General features: G+C 41.2%; 1 protein-coding gene across 2 annotated transcripts in view; it reads left to right on the forward strand.

Annotated features, from left to right (window-relative positions):
- Window positions 1-22,523, forward strand: part of GLRA3 (glycine receptor alpha 3) — a 107,985-nt gene that overhangs the window by 1,218 nt on the left and 84,244 nt on the right. The window lies entirely within an intron of this gene.

Raw genomic sequence — 22,523 nt, forward strand, 5'->3', positions numbered from 1 at the left:
TATATTTTGTATTTTGTTTTTCTGTAGTGTACAGTGTGTGAACCCCTTTTTGCTTGTGCAGCACCACAGAATTAATGGCGCTCTATACATAAATATATACATACAGATACCTTTATATACATTTACATACAACCATACACCAATGTATAAATGCACATGTACATAGATTTATCCATTTATACATATGTATGATTGCTTTGTATCGTACATTATAGTTATACTTATTAGCTCCTTCTGTTAGACTCACACCTGTTACCGCTTTCTGCAATGCCTTATACTGATGGTCACTGCTACTCACTGAAAAGTTAGTTGCAGCTATTGAAAAATTGTTTCTTTACCATAACTTTACATGTGTCCATCTGATAGTGACACATAGGTAGATATGATCGATGGATGGATAGATAGATAGATAGATATGATAGATAGATAGATAGATAGATAGATAGATAGATAGATAGATAGATAGATAGATAGATAGATATGATAGATAGACAGACAGACAGACAGATAGATAGATAGATAGATAGATAGATAGATAGATAGATAGATAGATAGATAGATAGATAGATAGATAGATAGATATGATAGATAGATTATTATTATAGATTATTCCAAAAATATCACGTTTCAGCTTCTACATGAAGCCTTTGTCTATAGATAGATAGATATAGAGATTGATAGAGATAGATAGATATACATTTGTTTCTGGTTTCTATATATAAAACATGCTTTATATATTTACCCAAGATTATATGATATGGAAGATTATATGAAATTCCAATACAATATTGAGATTTCCTCGATTTATGTGCCATATAATGGTCCATCCAGTACGGTATTTAATCAATATTCTGACCTTGATTAAAAAAGCTCTTAGCTGAATATTTTTCACGTGTACTGTAGCCATCCACTTCATTTTAATTAGACAAGATCACTTACCCGTGATTGACAAGCTGTAAAACCCTCTGCATACACAGAGTTTACATATCCCAATGAACGTGAGCCAAATTCGGCTTCATCCAGTCCCACGCTTGTACTACATTTCCGCCTTGTTTACATAGCGGATGTGTTTGTTGAGGGTAAACTACTCTAACTCCTCACAAGTTGCATGTGTCCTCCTGACAATTACTCTTCTATGTGACAATTATTTATGTGTATAGAATTTGCATGGAATAGATTACATTTCAATTAATGTAATTGAATACTACATTTCATAATGTTATCTACCAGCGCTCATAAATAATACATATAAAATGAAGGACTTGCCCCAGTGGCTTTATAATCGAATTTTGTACTGGAATTAAAATGGTAATACAGATTCAAGGTCACCAAGAGCTTTCAGTCCAAATCCAGACTTTTAAGTCTCTAATTCCTGAACACAACCTCAAGGTGCATTACAATATATTGTTTTATGTGTGTCAATGTGTCAGTGACTGCAATCAATAGGAATTAGGATTCTCGCTGGTTACAGATTTGAATTGCTAAGAATTTTACTGTGGATTGAATTGTGTACTAAGAGCCTTCACATGATGCATTGACTTGACAGATGTTGCCTTGGAGGTATAGAAAAGGTATTTTATATATTGTTGTGTCAATATGGTTAATACAGGATTCACATTAGAAGAATGACCAATACATTGGGATGTAGTAATGTAGGGATACATGGTATCATTAGTAGTCTATGGAGAGGTCTCCAATTTGATTGTGCCATGAGTCCATTAGACTTATATACTAATTCATCTTATATGTTGAAAGAAAACCGGTTGTAACTTTGGTAACTCCTATATGAATGTTGTTATCAGGTTCTGCTGAGTTTTTTTTTCTCCCTACAATAGAAGTGCTGAGAGGTGCTTTTATATATGCACACAGTGATAATAAACCCCTGATTTATTATGGTACAATACATCAATACACTAAGTGTTAATTTCCCAGCGCTCCTGCAATCCCTATGTGACTCTTTCAGTAATTCCATAGAGAATATGAGAAGGTTACTGGGTTAATCCAATGTAGCTGAATGCTGAATGCAACCTACTGATTTGGTATGACATGTCACCAGCCTGCAAGAATATAATACAACCTCAACTTGACTTTTCAAAGATGTATACAGTATAATGTTGAGTATATAAAGAAATCATGGGCTCAGAGAGAACGTAACCAAAAAGGAAACCTTAAAAGCATAAATCACAATAGGTGAAAGAAAATTTTCCCAACCCCCAACAATGGGCTTTAACATTCTCCTTTATTAATGTAGTGGGAATATAAGTTAGATGGGACTACTTTGTGATTCTGATTTTGAAAAAAGTTCAACCTTTACAAATTTACATTATTATTATTACTATTAAAAAGACGAAAGTCACTAGAAACTTCATTAATCTTTACACTTGTTGAATGACCTTATATCCTCGAGTATAAGCCGAGTTTAAGCCGAGGCACCTTATTTTAACACAAAAAACTGGGAAAACCTATAGATCCAGAATAAGCCTAGGGTGGGAAATGCATTGGTCATATCCTCCAGCCATTGTGTAGCTAGTTAGTCCCCCCCCCCAGTATATAGTTAGACAGTCCCTTGCCCTCTAGTATATATATTGAGCCAGCCCATGCCCTCTAGTATATAGCCAGCCAATGTTCGTTAGTATATAGCCCGCCAGCCCATGCCCCCCAGTATATGGGCACCCTCTGACCCAAAGTATATAGCCAGCTAGCCCATGCCCCCCAGTATATAGCTTTCCCATTGCCCCAGTATATACCCAACCCATGTCCCCCCATTATGTATCCAAACAGCCCTTGCCTCCCAGAATATTGCCAGACCCTGCCCCCGAGTATATAGCCAGCAGCCCCTAGTATATATATCCTGCCAGGCCATGCCTACTAGCATATAGTCTTCCCTGCATTATATAGCCAGCAAGTCCAGCACCCAGTATATAGCCACCAGCCCATGCCCCCATTATACATCCTGCCAGCCCCCTGTATATAGCCAGCCCATGCCCACTAGTATATAGTTAATTCCCTACCCCTCAGTATATAGCCAGCAGCCCCTGCCCCGAGTATGCCAAGCCTTTTAAAAAAATTAACTATGTACTCTTTCTTATGGTGCTCCAAGAACCTGGCACTCCCTAATGATGCAAAGTAGATGCAAAGTATTGTTTTATTGTAAAGTATGGTAATTCACAACATTGTAATCTTTAGGTGAGTGGCATAACTAGAAGCTGATGGGCCCCAGTGCAAAGTCTGTGCCAGGCCCCCAACTATAATGTATGGTTTATAGTAATAGTCTTCTCATATGTGAAGTGACACCATAAGGGCCCCCTAAACCTCTTGGGCCCGGGTGCGATCGCAACCTCTGCACCCCCTCAAGTTACGCCACAGGTTTGGGTCCAATAAGATGTGTGGCCATGTGTCTGTTTGTATATAAATGCTGCATGGTAAACGTCACATCCATGACATGTGACCGCAGTAGTCTCTGTATACAGTCAGAGTCCAGTAAGGACGGGTGATGCGTGCAAGAGCACAGGGGTAAAAAGAGGTTACTATAACTACTTTTTTAAAAATTTTACAACACCCTCAGGTAGTCGCCAAAAACCTTTCAATTCTGAACAACCCCTTTAAGTAAGGAGGAATGCATGGGCACAGAATCAATGTAAAGGCCATAAACAGTGGGAGCCTCTTACTGTAATTCCAGGATCAGAGGAACCTTTATATAAACTCACATGAATTTAATGATCAATCGGAGCTGAGGTTTCTAAGGAGCCCACTGTCAGCCAGTGGTGTAGTTGTAGGGTACTCAGAACCTACCATGGCAAATTTCACAAGACGGTTAGTGATTTCTCGTCCTCTCCATCAACACCCCCTACACCACCATTGTTGGGACAACACTGAGTTAAATCAATCATGACTAAATCATTAATGACCTGTTTCTCCAATCCAATAGCAGTTGTAAAAGGTCTTTAAAGGGGTTTTCCCATCAGGGCATTTACATTTAATTAAATTAATTTGCCATACGTAAACATTTCTTCGATTGGATGTTAATAAAAAAAATGTTCCTGTGTGAAGATAATTTCTTATAAATGTAGCCATGTTGTCCCTTAGAAACGAGATAGCTTCCTCGGATACGACCACCTCACACTCTGGCAGCGGTGGCCAGACATGCGCTATAGAGTCCTGCCGGACCACCAGGATTCAGCAATCATTACCACAGGACAGATGTGGGTCATGTAGTAACTCCCGGACATTTTATATACAAAAACAATTTCTTTCTTTGTGCAATCCCTCCAGCAGAGGTGGCCGTATCCGAGGAAGCTATCTCGTTTCTAAGGGACAAAATCACTACATTTATGAGAAATTATCTTCACACAGGAACATTTTTTTAATAACATCTAATTGAAGAAATGTTTATGTATGGAAGATTAATGAAACTGAATGCGAGTGCCCAGACGAGAATACCCCTTTAAGCCTTAAAGGGAACCTGTCAGGCATATCTAACCCCCAAACCAAAGGTCCTACCTCATTTACTATAATTAAAATTGCAGCATAAAATTAACCCCCCGCTCTACATTGTAATCCTGTGAATTGAGTCAGTCGTGTCTTCCTGTACACACGCCCCCTGCTTGCTTCCTGCACATATCATTCACACCCTTTCCTGTTTTGCAGCTCAGCAGGAGGTGTGTACAGGTGGTGGGCCCCTCTTTACTGGAGGAGGAAAGGGAGCTGCAGCCTGACTCAGGACAGCTCAGGAACGCCCACCTGACTCAAATCACAGGATTACAATGCAGACTGCGGGGTTCATATTATAAGTCACAGGAGCCGCTGACTCATTTCAATCCTGCACAGCAACTCACTACAGTAAATGTGATAGGACCTTTGGTCTGGGGCTCTTGATGTGCCTGACAGGTTCCCTTTAAGAAAGGTCAAGAACATTTCAAATTAAAACCCGTTTAATAAAGCTAGAAAAAATGTTGACAGCTTGAACTTTTCTAATAATTATAAGATGAAATCCCTGTGTTATTACGGTGGCTGAAATCTTTTTTTAACCTCAGAGATATTTCTACACTATCCTTATTATTTAACTTCCTTATTAGTTAACTGGACATTCATTACTCAATACCATTTCAGAATTCATCTAGGTTTATTTGAGCTAATGAAAAGGAAATCAACCTGAAAATAATCTCTTGACATGACGCAGTAACACGAGAGAATAATGTCAGTGCACAGGACCTCTGCCAGTTTCCTCATTAAAGAGGCTCTGCCCTCCTGTAGACCACCCAATCCCCTCTGGACAAAATCAGAGAAGAGATTTTTATTTCGGGTAGAAATGTAGAAAAAATGTTTTCTGTTACTGTACCATTGAATCAATGGCACACTGCAGTGATGATTCACTTCCCATAAATCTCCCTCCTTATCTACCAGGATCGGGGTACTCTGTAAGGCACTGATGGATAATTGGCAGGAGTCCCAGCTCTCAAAACCCCTTTGATGGCATCTTCTGACTTGTTTCTGTGACATGTCAGGACACTACTTTATAGATGAACCCTGAAATACAATTCATCTTTACAGTTTATACTCAATATCCATCAAAATCCTCAACTGATCTAGTAAGATAAATGTCACCATGATTCACTGTCATTAGCTTCTACAACTATTTGTTATCATGGGTATAGTATGGTAGTTTTTTCTGGATATTGTTAAATCGGTATTCACATGAAGACAAGTCTTATATATGTACTCAGTATAACAAAATAACACATTCTCTAATTCACTGTTATTAACAAAAATACAGCATTTCACAGATATAAGTCCAACCTGTCTCTATCAGTCCTGCTGTACACAATTTCAGTTGCCCCTGGTTTCCCACCCTGGATCTTCTGACTTTAGGGTCGGCAGCCATCTTGCTTTTCTGTCTGACGACCGTAGAAATATTCTCTCTCTCTCTACTCTTTGACTCTAGCTTGCATACCACGATGGATCACACACTGATACACATTTACTAAGGGCTTTGCGATGCACTTCTGTCGGACTTTGCACATTGCACAGGTATTTAAGAAATGTCTGTCCTGCGATTGTGTCACATGCAACCAATTTGGGGCGCAGCTGCACTAGCCTCCTTGAGACACACATTAGGGGGCGTGCTATCGGTGGGTCCAACAGATACGGACCAAGCGCCGTATTTAACATGCAAATTGTGTCACACACCCTATGTTATAGGTCAGTAATGGCGAATCTATGGCACGAGTGCCAGAGGTGGCACTCAGAGCCCTTTCTGTGGGCGCCCACGCTGTTGCCCCAGGAAAGAGTTTAGCAGACAGGACTGGAATCTTCCTTGTTCTCAATGCTGTTTTAAGATGACACATCCTTGACTGATTAGAACTACAGAAAGAGTGAGAAGCTGTGAACCGAGCCAGGTTATCTTTTGATGGCCCCATGATTCTTCCAGTACAGAGAAACTCTGGAGAGAAGCTATAATGATGTCTGAATTTACTCTCCTGCTTTCAACTATATTGGTGTACTCAGGGTGCCAGTACGAAGAACATGAGGAAATAAGTTACTGTTTAAATTGTCAAGTTGGCACTTGATGGTAAATAAGTGGGTTTTGGTTTTAGTTTGGGCACCCAGCCTTTAAAAGGTTCGCCATCGCTGTTATAGGTGCACCACAAAAAAGATGGTGAATTATGTTGGGCCAGTGTGGGGAAGCGACAGATTTATGATTTTTAGCGCAGGTTCTTAATGAATTTGTTGAACCCAGCATTATACCCAGAAAGAACATTTTTAGTGCGGTTTCTGACTTTCTAAGTAAATGTGGCCCACTGAGTTCCTGCCGGCAGCAGCGTAAGAAGTATAAAGCTACAGACAGATAAGTTCTTTATCTGGGGAGGAAGGCACAACAGAAGTATCAGTGTGTTGTGGAATAGCAGAAATGTCGCAATCCTGCGATGCGTTGTCCGACGAGGATTCGGGTCCGGCACGATTCAACAACATCATGCGACCGAGTTCCTGCATGTGTCCCTGCTGGGCCGAGGTCTGCCGGAGTTCACCTGCTTCTTCCTGGTGCATGTGAGTGCTTGATCTTGCGACACAAATCCTTTTTAAAATTCAGCGGTTTGTCCGAATCCGACGGGTTGTCCGATGGCCCGTCCCCTTGATTTCTGTCGCGTACAAGCTGGTGCTGATGCGCCAAAATCCTGCTGCAATTCGGCGCAAAACAGAAATATTTGGGAAACTCAACGAAAGTGCAGCATTCGGACCCTTAGTAAATGAGCCCCATTGTGTGTAATATGCATCTCATGGCTCTCATCTATGATCTGTCTTATCTATCTTTCTATGTATCAGATACTAGTAAAACATTCAAAGTGAAAGTGAATAAACCTTGTACCCTGATCATCTAACCACAAAACAAGTTGGATCCTAATGTGTCTCCCACACCCTGTGATTTTGCACTGACCAGTTTAGGGAGTAACAGGAGCTAAAACAGCAATAAAACTAAATAAAACTGAGTAAAATTGCAAGGGTTAAAATTATCTTTATTATGTTAACATCACTAAAGGATTAAAATTTGAGAATTTTCTTTCATGGGCAAACTCCTTTAATCAAACAAATCTGACACTTTCTTTCAATGAAGAACTCTTTGTACCTGGATCAAAAGAAGCTGTTAATTAAACGGGCAGTCCAGATAACAGAAAAACATATGATTCAGAATATTATACAATATAAGCCATTTATACCTCAATGATCACCACTGCCTGAGGATTGGCTGCCGCAGTCACATGTCCTAAGTCCCGGAAATCATTAGATCAGTCATAAAGGCATAGATAAGAAGGGAACCAAGCAATGTTGGAATGGAAACTGGTGCATATCACTTTTTTAAATATTTTGCAAGATTTTATAACTTATAAAATTCTTCCAATGAGCCAGATGGGCTCTTAGCGGTGTTAGCAGAGGTTCTCCATGCTGCAGGTTCACTGGCTGTTACATTGTCTCCCCACCCCTCTGATATGTCACTGCAGAAGAGGCGGTTCCAGATCCTGCACAGTGTAACAGCCTGTAAATGCATTTAATACAAGAGGCATGCAATATTAATGCTAAGATTTACAAAACACCCTGGGATGTACAAATCCCCTGACTCATGAGGGCACAAGTATCAAACCTTTGGCTTTTCTTTTTCTTTATTTTTTGGGACTTTTCCTGATAGCACCTTTTTTTTCACCAAAGACAGTCTCCCTTCAAAGTTGTCTAGCTTTCTACAGTGTTCCCTGAGCTATCATCTGAATTTGGTACAATTCTACCCTGACAAGTGAAGAAATTAGATTAGAGCCTTTTGGACTTTTTGCAACTTTAATTTTAAAGAGTCACAAATTCACTAAAGACCAGACGCTACATGTACCAATAAAGAATAACCACTAAAATACATCTGACCAGCAGAAAAGCCCAACAAATGGCCAGACTAATGATACATGTGCCCTACATTGATACAATTATGGAAGACATTTATGAAAGTTTCAGTGAATAGACCAGCGCAGAGTGACTCTCCACAGTCATATTCTGGGGCAGATAAATCCTGCTGGAGATTTATCCCAAGTAGTTTACAACTGTAGAGTCGACCTTATACCTGCTATTAGTTGGCCTAATTTCCGATTGGTGCATTTTCACGGTGCATGGACAATGTCTCTCCCCTTTTTCCAATACCATTGCCACTTTTCATAAAAGTTGTAAAACTGTCATGCAAGGCATTTCAGGTGAGAATAATTCCAGGATTCTGACAAATGAATAAATTTCCACTAGTGGCTACCTGGAAAAACGAAACTTAAATAAAAATAGTGCATCTATATTTAAAGATAAAGAATAGGGATGTTTTAGGCCCCTTCCACACTAGCGAGTGTGATGCGATGAACTCGCATCACACTCGCAACGCAAGCTGCCGGGAACGCACGGCCCGAACCCTGCACCGCGGGAGTGAACTGACATGCTGAGTTCACTCCCGTGGTGCAGGGTTCGGGCCGTGCGTTCCCGGCAGCTTGCGTTGCGAGTGTGATGCGAGTTCATCGCATCACACTCGCTAGTGTGGAAGGGGCCTTAGTGTCCCTTTTATGTTCATGGTAGTGCCTGATCACTGGAGGTCCGACCGATCTAAGGCCTCATGCACATGACCGCCTGGGAGATTCTGGCTGGCGCCTGGGCTTGGTACGGTGAGCACAACAAGTGCAGCTATGGACTGGTGGGCATATGTTTGTGTGCATGAGGCCTTAAATGGCATCTTCCACCAAGATGAAGGATGACAGTGTGTGCCCCTTCTGGCAGGATCTGATTCTTACTTTAGCTTTTCCTAGTTTTAACAAAAAAAGTTATGAAAAAATTTAAGTTATAAAAAGTTATAAAAATGAAACATCTATGGAGTTTGGAGCTCCTCAGGCTCATTGCATAATTTCCTGCAGAGCCTCACCCCACAGAGTAAACACCCTTTTTTCAGAAAACTGTTTAAAAATGGTCTAAAACCTTCAATAAACGTGGCTCGGGTGTAAATTAATCCATTATTCTGGCATAGACAGATTGATACATCTCTCCAATAGTTGGGTATCTGAGGTGCAGATAGAGATACAGCCAATGATATTTTTATTTATTTGGCTCAGAGAACCAAGGGCCTAATGATGTTTGAAAGACATTAGGGCACATTTACTTACCCGTCCCTGCGCGATCCCCTAGGTGCGTTGTCTGACGATCCACAGCTGCCACGATTCACTTAGATCGTGCGCCCGATTTCCTGCATGTGTCGCTTCCCCGCTCAGGTACCTTCTTCTTCCCAGTGCATGTAAATGCTTGGTATTGCGACCATTTAATTGTTAAATCCCGCGGTTTGACTGAATCAGTCGGATCGTCAGACGGCCCGCCTCCCGATTTGTGTCTCGTGAAAGCTGGCGCAATTGTGACACAATCCCTGCGCAATCCCAGAAAAGTCAGAAAACCAGACGAAAATTCCCTTAGTAAATAAACCCCAATATTCTTAAAATAATTTAAAAATTCATGATTCTAGGTACTATAAAAGTGGGGAACATATGGTATGGGTGCCAGAGGTGGCACTCAGATCCATACCTGTGGGCACCCAGCCCTTGGCACCAACACAGAGTTCACCAGACAGGTCGTATGGCATCCTCCTGCAGTCTCGGATAGCCCAGGACTTGCCACTCTCAGAGATATTTTATAGTTGGGACCACAGGAGGAGTAAGGAGGTGTGGACAGGACTGCATTATAATTGTATCTCCTGCCCTACCTGTTCAGAGGGAATGCTACAACGATAAACTGGATCTCTTCTACAGTTTTAAATGGTTTAGGTGTGGTACAGACCCCAATATGATTGCGAACTGTGGCAGAGCGGTTAGAAAATGCTGCTATTCATTGCTGTGTTGGCATTTTACGTGTGTTTTGGTTGTGGGTTGGGGCATTAGGTCTCTAATAGGTTCATTTCAGATGGGAAAAGTTTGCCCATCTGAAATGACGCTTCCCCTTAGATTTTAAAAGGGACTAATTTCTGGCAAAAAGTGACTCTTCTCTCCTCCATATGACTTTGAAAGTGATTTTTTTATAGGTAAACTGTAATATTTAAAGGAAATCTACCACAAGGATCAAGGATTTTAAACCAAGCACACTTACATGAAGGTGCATGCCCCCTCTGTCAGGATCTTGTTGGTTCTTTCCCCATTTCCATTAACATGACATCTAGAGCATATATTTCATACCTTACTAAAGGATAATAGAGTTTTAGTGGAAAAATCTTTTGATAGGCTATTATTGCCCAACAATTATCCTTTATGGCTATCCAAGTGAATGATAATGATTATTGATCCATAGACTGTACATCTGTCCTTAGCTGTTCCCTCTGTGAAACCAGATCAGCGTGTGCCCGAGGAATTTACTCAGTTTCTTGGGTTCAAAGGTGTTAAACATAGCAAGTATAATGTGATCATACATTACAGTTGTTGTAATCACGGTAGGTCACACTCCCCATTATCTGGTTATTACGACCGGTAGGGGTTCTTTGGGTCACCGGTCTTTATATGGCTGTCACTGTAATTTCTAGTGTATTTGTGTGATGCCTAATTAAATTAACAGCAGCAAGCATATAGGCAACCTCTACATCTAAAATTCTGAGCTGACGGCTTTACAGATGAGGAAGGTTTGTAGCCGTCCAACTTGTAGTTACAGTTTATTTAGTCTTAAAGAGGACCTGTCACCCATATAAAGGGCAGTAGCAGCTGCTTACTAAAGTAGCGTTATCTCCGAGTTATACTGGTAGCGTTATCGGAAACCACCGATAGCACTAGCAGACACTGCCACGATGTACAATAGGAATTATTAATAAGTATTCATGAGGGGGCGGTCCGAGGTGCTGCTTCTGCACTGGACCGTCCCTCCAACTCCATAGGCCGGCGGTGACTTTCAGGCTTGATGCGGCAGTCACCGCACCTAATTCCTCCCCCTCATGAATATGACGGACCGCTTTGAACGGTCCGGCGTTACTATTGTACAGCACGGCAGTGTCTACTAGTGTTATCAGAGGTTACCAATAATACTAGCAGTGTAACACTGCTTCATCTGTTGTAGCACTAGGAGCTCCTTACTTTAGTAGGTAAAAAAAAAAAGGGAACCTGTAATCAGGTACACATGGTTGTTCCTGGGTTGTGCTGAATGTAGTTCCTAGATAAAAAAAATTAGATTTCTCCCTACCTCAAACCCAAGGTTTTAAAATACAAAATCAACTTGAATCGTAGATTGAATTAATAAAAATTTTCTCTGGGAATGTGAATCTGCAATAAAAAGGGGGGTTCACATTTAAGGAGGACCTGTCACCTGTCACCCCACCTGTAAAATACAATATTGTCCACTTAGAGTTTTAGGGGCCTGTATATTGGAAACAGTTTATACCTTTCTAAACATTCTGAAAACTTGTTTACACTCCCTTCAAGTTTAGTGTGTGGGGATCTGATCCATTTATACAGCAATGTTAATGTTTAGTCACTGAAAAAATGAGGTCAAGCTAGCTGAAAGTACAGGACAAATGTGTATTAAGCCATTTTGGGGGAAAGCAGCTTACAGTGTCTGCTCTCACAGTATTTAACCTAAAATATATATTTATTTAAAGTTTTGTGTATAAGGCAGGTCTTGTTTATGAAGGACGTTAAAGCATTTTTATCGGATATTAAGGATTAATGATGAAAGCACTCCCACAAATGTTATGTTGCTAATCATCTGCATCAGAAATTAACTTCAATGTTGTAGCAATGGGGCACATTTACTTACATTCCCGCTGGAGTTCACCGAAAGTACATTGTCCAACAATAATGCACTGACGCGATTCATCAAGATCGTGCGCCCGATATCTTGCATGTGTCACTTACCCGCTCCGGTCCGACAGAGTTCACCTTCTTCTTTCCGATGCATGTAAGTGCATTGTCTTGCAACACAATTTGAAAGTTAAATCCCGCGCTCAGTCCGAATTAGTCATATCATCCGATGGCACGCTCCCTAAATTGTGTTGCATGGAAGCCAGCGCAGCTGCGCCACAAAAGTATCACGTGCGCCACAATCCCAGTACAGACACTTCTTAAATAACTGTGCAAGCCATGTAATCCTTGAAAAAGGTGCACAGTCCGACGAAAGTGAGCAGCGCGACCCCTTAGTATATGAGCCTCAATGTTTTCAACTTTTGACTTTCGAGCTCCATTTTTCGCCATCCACTACAGCTTTGAATGTGAGACTCCCAAGATATTATAGACAATCGTGTTGGTTATCTTATTCAAAAAAATTGACTTGCAACTATTTAGCATATGCTTAGTCTTGTCATGTAATTGTATTCTTAATATTTAGCTCCTAAAAATCTAAATTCTAATTTTGATCTATTTGATAGTATTTTGTAAATCCTATTAGGGAATGTGAGTACAGGTTGTAATTTATCACATACAAGAAGAAAATGATTGTTCCGTCACCAGGAGCAAAACGGTAACAAAGCATCTACATGACAAGACATCTACAGAACTAAGCATATGCTATGTGATTGCCAATATGCTTGTCTATAGAATGAGTGTAGTCTCACGTTCAAAGCTCAAGTGGAAGTTGAGATATCGAGCCCAAAACTCAAAATAGTTCAAAACATTGCTAGCGTTTTACTTGTCACTGTATGTGGGTCTAATTGTAGTAAAACAACTGCTTTCAGTAATTTTTTTTTCATTAAGAATTTCCCGGTTTACTTGTTTATTTTACACTTACAATGAATTAATCTTATTCAGTGTGCAAAAACAATACTTAATGGGGCAGATTTACTTTCCCATATCTGTCGCAATCCCTGCTGTGCCCTGTCTGACGAGGATTCGGGTCTGCCACGATTCACTAAAGTCGTGCGTCCAATTTCCTTCATGTGCTGCTTCCATGCTGAGATCCGCCGGAGTTCACCTTCTTCTCCCCGTTGCATGTAAGTGCTTGATCTTGCGACACAATTTCGTTTTTAAATTCCGCGGTTTGTCCGAATCAGTCGGGTTGTCCGACGAACGCCCCCCGGTTTCTGACGCATCAAAGCCGGCGCCGATGTGCCACAATCCGATTTTGTGCGCCAAAAACCTGGAACAATTGGGCTCAAAAAGGAAATATTCGGGAAACCCAACTGAATCGCAGTCCGCAGATCCTTAGTAAATGTGCCCCAATGTGTCCTACTGAGCTTAGTCTATTTGCAGATGATTCACAATGGCGCAGATTTTAATCATGACACCAGAAGTCCTTATTGTACCGACTATTGTTAGTAAAGGGGGATACAGATTTCGTAGATTAATACAACTGTATTAGTGTATTACGATTTAAACAAATTCTGATATTCCATGGTTGTATATTAAACAATATATTACATAATGACACAGAACAGGCTGCTTGTTACAGAAATATTTAACCATTATTTGTAAGCGCCGAGAATTTTACTCTGATACATTCCTAAAATCCCCCTTTAATCAGGGGAAAATATTTTGTCGTCTCACTGGGGGAGAATCATTATGGCTTCTCTGCCCATTTTATGGTGGAGAAACCACATGAAACTACTCATCCCTGCCAGCTTTGTCCACCAATAAAATTCTAGTAGCATTGACTCCTGATTGTACAATAGGTGCAATACAGTAACATTCCTCCTTAACACAGTGTTGTGTAGGTACAAACAACCTATTTGCAGGAGTGTTATCAGGAGCCAGATCCAGTTTTTACATTGGCCTCTAAATCAACAAGGACTTTGTCAAACACCTTATCTTTAGCAGGGGAGCAAACAGGTGACCTCATCTGAGGTTTTGAAAATACCTGGGCACCTTACTGACCTCCTCAACTATCACATAGGTGCTGATGCATCTTCAAAGAAGGTCTGACAAGACTGGACTTGATGAAAAGAGTTCCCACAATAGAAGCACAGGATGTTCCCTCTACGAAGATCTCTGCATTGGCTCTCAAGGAGATTCCTTTAAAGTATCAGACCTAATCTGAACTGATTCCAAAGAGCATGATCATTCCTGTCTCAGGGAACACCACTTCCTTAATTCAGTGCAATAGTCCTCACCTGGACATTTGCCCTAAGGTATTGAGGCCAACTGACGTTCTGCATATGAGGCCTCGTCATGTTTCTCATACAGCACATCAGACCTTATGAATCAACAGAGGCCAATTCATTAACATCAATAGCCAGAGAAAATGCCTAGTCTGAAAAGAGCCCCACACAATTATGCCTACCCTTTGGGCATCATTACCAGAAAATTTGGGTCTTACATGGGAATATAACTTGCAGATTTCTCTGAAGGAAAAGAATAATCAGGTAATATAGCTTCCGCTTCTAGCACTAACTGACCAGAAATGTAAGGGAGGAGCTGTTCTTGCTGATTCACACGTTCAGCCACATGCTAAACCATTTGACCACCTATCAAGCCTTACAAAGTTTTGTGGTTAGGGACTTCTGGTTGATGTTTCCTGTACTAACTGGGTGTACAGAAAGGATAACAAACACAGAGGGACAATACAACATAGAAGACAGAACAAGCAATGTCAAAACCGTGTCAAACCCAAGATGGCGGTACAGCACTGAAACTAGTGGCAAAAGAATAGTCAAGTGAACAAGCAGAGGTCAGATACACAAAGAAGCAAAAAAAAGTAGTAGAAACAGTAGAAATAGCAGACACAAATATCACAAGACTGAGAATTAACTGGACAGAATATAAAGGGAGTAATGGACACCACCCCCAGCATTGACTTGTTCAGTTATCCATGAATCAAGCCATAACTTCACACAAAGCAAACTCAAACTCACACTCAGCTTTCCACAAGGAAAAGATGCTGAAAAAGCAGCTGTCAATTAAAGGCAGCCCTGAGTGTGGTCTTCACAGAAGCCTGAAATGTGCTCCAATACAGTATACTGCAGAACAAATTAGCAAGCTCTGATACTCGGCCCCTGCCAATAAACACACGTCAATCTTAAAGGCAATATTGTTGAGTTGATCAACCAGACCAGTTGATCTATTACTCAGATTCTACCAAGCGGAAAGTTTTGGTGGTGTCTAATGCTTACTGTTGCAGAAGCCATAAAATATTGAAAATGAAACAAATTCAGAGAAATTTCATTTTTGTATTTTCATGTTTTTACTCCTCATAGAGACTTCAGGCTTCCATAGCAACAGATTATCGCCCCCCCCCCCCCCCAGTCACACAATGGAGGGGGACAATCCTTGCCAACATGTTATTTTGCAAAGATGGAGAGGTAAAACATTTGAATAAATATAATTGAAGAATAATAACTCATTCTTAATTCAGGGCAGAGACTCACTAAGACCTTAGTCTCCTGGCCATATTTTGAACTGTATCTATAACAAAGTGACAAAAAGGACCAATGAAATACATGTTGTAATCCATATGATGTTGGGCAGCATCCACTATTTCTGTTCATATTTTAGAGTGTAAAGACAGTGTCCAAGTTTTTCATATCAATAGACATAGGAGCAAATGTATCCAATGTGACAGCGCACAGTTAGACTAGACAGTGTTATACTGCAAAGGATGTTTCACGGTATCCAACTCTATTGAAGTCTAAGACCATCTACTCATCCTTTTTAACGGCTATTAGTTGGCTTCATTTATGCTAGAAACTTTGTTAAAAATTCTGGCAAAACCAACTATTTTATTCCATTAAAATATTTTCCCTTAAAATTTTAAATAAATGTAGTGCTAAGAATTTAACGCTGAATTCCGTTGCAAAAAGATAAATCTACTCCATAGACTCAACAAATATCATCACTTTGTAGAAAATACAATTTGGATGAACTTCAATAGGTCTATGTGAATCCATCAGTTGTAAAAGATACTGCCCTGAGGAGCGTTCCATTCAATCTATTTGCTGAATTTTATGGCCGACCATATATTTCAGTAGCGAGGAGCAACCACTATATGTCCCCTGTGGCGGATCACTAGGGTGACAGTGGGGAATTAAATTCTATTCTAATCATAATTGTGTATCCACTTTTTTATGTTGGGAGGGTGGGAGGTACTCAGATACCAAATTTGGATCCTTCTATATTAAACATTTGAAATTTTCTGCCCATGTCCGATGTGATTTTGTAACTCGTTACATGTTTTTTTTTAACATAACCTCCAGGATTTTCATTCATCCAGTGATATGAAATGTCTGTGTGAAAGTGACAGGTACAGACAGGGTTTTGATTAACTGTCAGCTCTAAGATGTGTTCTTCTTTTATATATTGTGATCTCTGTCTGTTCTGCAGCCAGTATACAACCACCGATAGCCACTAACCGTCACTTCTTAAAGCATAAAAAACAAATATTGGATTTACTTCTCATCACATATTTTTTTGGTATAAAGAATCAAATCCTAAATTTATTAGAAATCCTGTTCTGAACAGGTCACTGGATGGATGTGTGGGGAGCGTCAGAGTAAGTCCTTGTTCAAATAAACTTCTTTGAGGAATTCAATAATTAGACTTGGAATGAGTTAATTAATTATAGTGGTTGTACATTCATTTAGTGGCGTGTAATTATACAACAGAAGATTTTCAGTGATATGCTAAATATAAACTTGGAAATAAAATCTAGTTTACGTAAAATCTGTCTACAATTAATTCTAGAAGTTGTTCTTAATCATCTTGATAAAACAATCTGATGTATCTTTAATTGTTTTTTAATAGTTTTTATATTAATGATTTATTTAGTACAGCTTTAATTTGTTATACAAATTTTTAAAGACAATGTTCTACGTTTTGGAAAATATACAGCAATGAAAGTGACTCATTGGATTCAAATACTATTTCCTCTTGGTCAATTAAAAAGAAACATTTACAAACTACTTCACCCCCAGTTCTTTGCACCATTTACTAGGTCCTATTTAACCAATTTTAGAGCAGTTAGAATTTTTTTTCTAGGAGAGCCTATGGGACAGTTGAATTAGAAACATGGATGCTGAAAATACTATTTATTGCTCAGGGACAGTGAAGACTAGAATAAAAATACGACTTATATTATTATTATATATACGACGTATATTTAGTGGAGGAACACCTATAGATTGGATAGTACCAAGTTTAAAACAGGATGTGTGCCAGCTCACCCCTCCAAGAAAATTCTGGTGCACGGACTTAGCCTGAGGCCAGGAAGGGAGAAGCATTGACGAGAAAGAGTGAATCCAGCACGCAAAACGGGTTCTTCACCAATTCAATATTTATCATTAGTTAAAAGAGGTCATTCAAGACATAATGACAAGTACAGAAGAAAGAACAGATCAATGCATGCCAGTTATCTAAAGTCAATCAATACTGAGGCTTTAGATAGCCGAAATGCGCCAATCTGTCCTTTCTTCTGCACTTTTCACAATCTATTGGATGATTGTTTTAACTATCGAAACTATCGAAACATTGACTAAGAATCGGTTCTGTGTGCTGGATTCACACTTTTATGGCAAGTTCGCGAGTTATCCCTGATCCACAGGGTATAGAATTACAAGCTGATTGGCAGGAGCCCCGATATCACGAGAACTTTGTCCTGTTCTTACTTATGGGTGGAGTGGCAGAAGGAGCATGTGTCCTGCTGAGATAGTAGAGCAAAGCTCAGCAATTTCCGACACAGAACTGATTAGCAGCATCAATTAATTATGCACCACTTCCATCGTGGTTCACTAACAGTTATTCTGCTGTGATGGACCAAATCCTTATCCTATCAATGTTGACCCTGGGCTTGTCTTCCTGTTTGTTGCTATTGTCTATCAATTTGATTTTTTGTTGCTCTCTAGTCTTTTGAACTGGCTCTGGCAACATTTCTAATTTATTTATTTATTTGTTTGTCTTATCCTGGTCTCTTGTTATCACTTATTATTAAGCAGGGACTGTAGCCCAGTTACTGGCCACTGCTGGTGGTTACTGGTTTAGATTAAGTAGGTATGGAAAGTCTGATGGATTCAGTGGGTAGCACTTCTGCCTTGCAGCGCTGGGGTCCTGGGTTCGAATCCCACCCAGGTCAACACCTGCAAAGAGTTTGTATGTTCTCTCCCTGTTTGCGTTGGTTTCCTCCGGGTACTCCAGTTTCCTCCCACAGTCCAAAACATACTAGTAGGTTGTTAAGAGTGCGAGCCCCATGGGGACAGGGACCAATTTAACATCCTTTGTGCAGCGCCGCATAATCTGTGTGGCTATATAAATAAAAAATCATTATTAGTGATCACTTCTGTATCCTTCTTTCTGTTCCCAGTCTGTCCCTACTCTTGTTTTTGCTATATTGATTCTATGGGAAGTGTGGGGGGTGCAGTGCTGTACTCTTACATCCAGTGTTTTCCCATATATTCCATGCAGCAGGAGCTTTTGCAGTGCAAAGATACTAGGTAGAAATGAGAATGCATTCAATATCTTCTGCTGAACATTGCATGAAAATAATAGGTAAACAAAATATTATATTGTTATTAGAGATGAGCGAACACTAAAATGCTCGGGTACTCGTTATTCGAGACGAACTTTTCCCGATGCTCGAGTGCTCGTCTCGAATAACGAACCCCATTGAAGTCAATGGGAGACTCGAGCATTTTTCAAGGGGACCAAGGCTCTGCACAGGGAAGCTTGGCCAAACACCTGGGAACCTCAGAAAAGGATGGAAACACCACGGAAATGGACAGGAAACAGCAGGGGCAGCATGCATGGATGCCTCTGAGGCTGCTTAATCGCACCATTATGCCGAAATTATGGGCAACAGCATGGCCATGACAGAGTGACAGAATGAAGCTAGATAGCATGTAAAACATCCAATAATTGACCCTGACACTATAGGGGACGGCATGCAGAGGCAGAGGCAGCGGCAGCAGGCTAGAGAGTGGCATGGCGACATACCCTAATTGGACTCAGGCTTCAAACCAATGGGTGTCAGAGAGGAACCAAAGGAGGTGAGCAAGAAGCGCTCAAATAATATCGGTACATGATAAAAGTTTGCCAGTATATTTTGTGGATTACACAGCAGGGTGGCGACAAAGTTAACATGGAAGCCATGAAAACAACCCAAAATTCTGCCTGACACAGCTCGTTTGATAAGGGGACCATGTATGCTTACAGTTCATGCCAGTCGCTGCACTGGCTGCCAGTCTCCTTTCGAATACAGTTTAAAATAATAATAACCCTCATCCATAAAGCTCTGTATAATGCTGCACCCCCCTACCTCTCCTCTCTTATCTCAGTCTATCGCCCAACCCGTGCTCTTAGATCCGCCAGTGATCTTAGATTAACCTCTACCCTAGTGCGGACCTCCCACTCGCGTCTCCAAGACTTCTCTAGAGCTGCACCAATTCTATGGAATGCTCTGCCCTGGACTATCAGACTAATACCTAACCTCCAAAGTTTCAAACGTGCTCTTAAAACCCATTTCTTTAGGCAAGCCTATAACACTCATTAACTGCATGAAGTTTTAACTCTTCTACTAACCCGTCCTGTGTCGTCCTCCCATCTGTTATCCAGCAACCAACAGGCACCAGACTTCTCTGCAGTCCCATTCACCCTGGACCTGGTATATAAGATGACGGCTGAGTGGTTCAAGCGACAGCAATTCCATTTATTATATTTTGTTCTATTCCCTAAGAAGAATGGCTTGACCGTTAAATATTCTTTTACCTCGTGTTACCCCATCATCTTCATAAACCGTAAGCTCTGGCGAGCAGGGACCTCACTCCTGTTGTTCCATACAAATGTTGTGCTCTGTTACAATACATTTGTATTTGTTTCCTATGATTTGTAAAGCGCTACGGAATATGATGGCGCTATATAAATAAAGATTATTATTATTATTATTATGGAGGCAGTGAACTAGTAGTAGATTAAAGGTGCTGCAACTATGTTAGTTGGATCTTGGGATGGAGCTGGCGCTCTGCAGCCAGGCGAGCTTTTGCCAATCCAAGCCCCTGTCTCTAGGCTACTCCCCAAACAGCACTTCTAAGAACCTTTTGTATAAGATCAAGTGTAGTAGCGTTCTTATAAGTTTAGGATATGGCGGGTGAGGGGAATGTAAACAGATGCGCAAGAAGCGCTGAAATAATATCCCTAAATGGTAAAAGTTTGCAAGTATATTTTGTGGATTACACAGCAGGGTGGCGACAAAGTTAACAACTTTGATGTGGAATGCCCTGTAATAGCTCTTGGGCGGTGTGCCTTTTATCGCCTAGGCTCAGCAGTTTCAGCACCGCCTGCTGTCGCTTAGCGACGGCACTGCTGCTGTGCCTAGAGCTACCGACTGATGGCGCCATGGCCACGGATGGTAATTCGGAGGAGGAGGAGGTGGAGGAGGGGTGGGAGGAGGTATAGTAGGCCTTTGAGACCTGGACCGAGGTAGGCCCCGCAATTCTCTGCGTCGGCAGTATATGACCAGCCCCAGGGTCAGACTCGGTCCCAGCCTGCACCAAGTTAAGTGTAGTAGCGTTCTTATAAGTTTGGGATATGGCGGGTGAGGGGAATGTAAACAGATGCGCAAGAAGCGCATGATGCGCATGGAGCTGGCGCTCCGCTGCCAGGCGAGCTTTCGCCAATTCAAGCCCCTGTCTCTAGGCTACTCCCCAAACAGCACTTCTAAGAACCTTTTGTATAAGATCAAGTGTAGTAGCGTTCTTATAAGTTTAGGATATGCCGGGTGAGGGGAATGTAAACAGATGCGCAAGAAGCGCATGATGCGCATGGAGCTGGCGCTCCGCTGCCAGGCGAGCTTTCGCCAATTCAAGCCCCTGTCTCTAGGCTACTCCCCAAACAGCACTTCTAAGAACCTTTTGTATAAGATCAAGTGTAGTAGCGTTCTTATAAGTTTAGGATATGCCGGGTGAGGGGAATGTAAACAGATGCGCAAGAAGCGCATGATGCGCATGGAGCTGGCGCTCCGCTGCCAGGCGAGCTTTCGCCAATTCAAGCCCCTGTCTCTAGGCTACTCCCCAAACAGCACTTCTAAGAACCTTTTGTATAAGATCAAGTGTAGTAGCGTTCTTATAAGTTTAGGATATGCCGGGTGAGGGGAATGTAAACAGATGCGCAAGAAGCGCTGAAATAATATCCCTAAATGGTAAAAGTTTGCCAGTATATTTTGTGGATAACACAGCAGGGTGGCGACAAAGTTAACAACTTTGATGTGGAATCCATGAAAACAACCCAAATTTCTGCCTGACACACCTCGTTTGATAAAGGGACGATGTATGGAGGCAGCTATATGGACGACTTTTGGAGGTAGCAATGGAGACAACGTGTGGAGGCTGCTATGGAGACAATTTAATTTGGATAGTGCCTGTATGTGGCAGTCCCAAACATTTTTCAAACCAGAGGAGCAGGTAGGTGGCCCTCCAGTAAAATGGAATAGATTGAGTGCCTGTATGTGGCAGTCCCAAAAATGTTTCAAACCAGAGGAGCAGGTAGGTGGCCCTGCAGTAAAATGGAATAGATTGAGTGCCTGTATGTGGCAGTCCCAAAAATTTTTCAAACCAGAGGAGCAGGTAGGTGGCCCTCCAGTAAAATGGAATAGATTGAGTGCCTGTATGTGGCAGTCCCAAAAATGTTTCAAACCAGAGGAGCAGGTAGGTGGCCCTGCAGTAAAATGGAATAGATTGAGTGCCTGTATGTGGCAGTCCCAAAAATGTTTCAAACCAGAGGAGCAGGTAGGTGGCCCTGCAGTAAAATGGAATAGATTGAGTGCCTGTATGTGGCAGTCCCAAAAATGTTTCAAACCAGAGGAGCAGGTAGGTGGCCCTGCAGTAAAATGGAATAGATTGAGTGCCTGTATGTGGCAGTCCCAAAAATTTTTCAAACCAGAGGAGCAGGTAGGTGGCCCTCCAGTAAAATGGAATAGATTGAGTGCCTGTATGTGGCAGTCCCAAAAATGTTTCAAACCAGAGGAGCAGGTAGGTGGCCCTGCAGTAAAATGGAATAGATTGAGTGCCTGTATGTGGCACTCACAAAAATTGTTTCAAACAGAGGACCGGGTAGGTGGCCCTCCAGAAAAATTAAATGCATGAAGTACTATAG

The sequence above is a fragment of the Engystomops pustulosus genome, chromosome 1, assembly GCF_040894005.1.
Source record: "Engystomops pustulosus chromosome 1, aEngPut4.maternal, whole genome shotgun sequence".
NCBI lineage: Eukaryota > Metazoa > Chordata > Amphibia > Anura > Leptodactylidae > Engystomops > Engystomops pustulosus.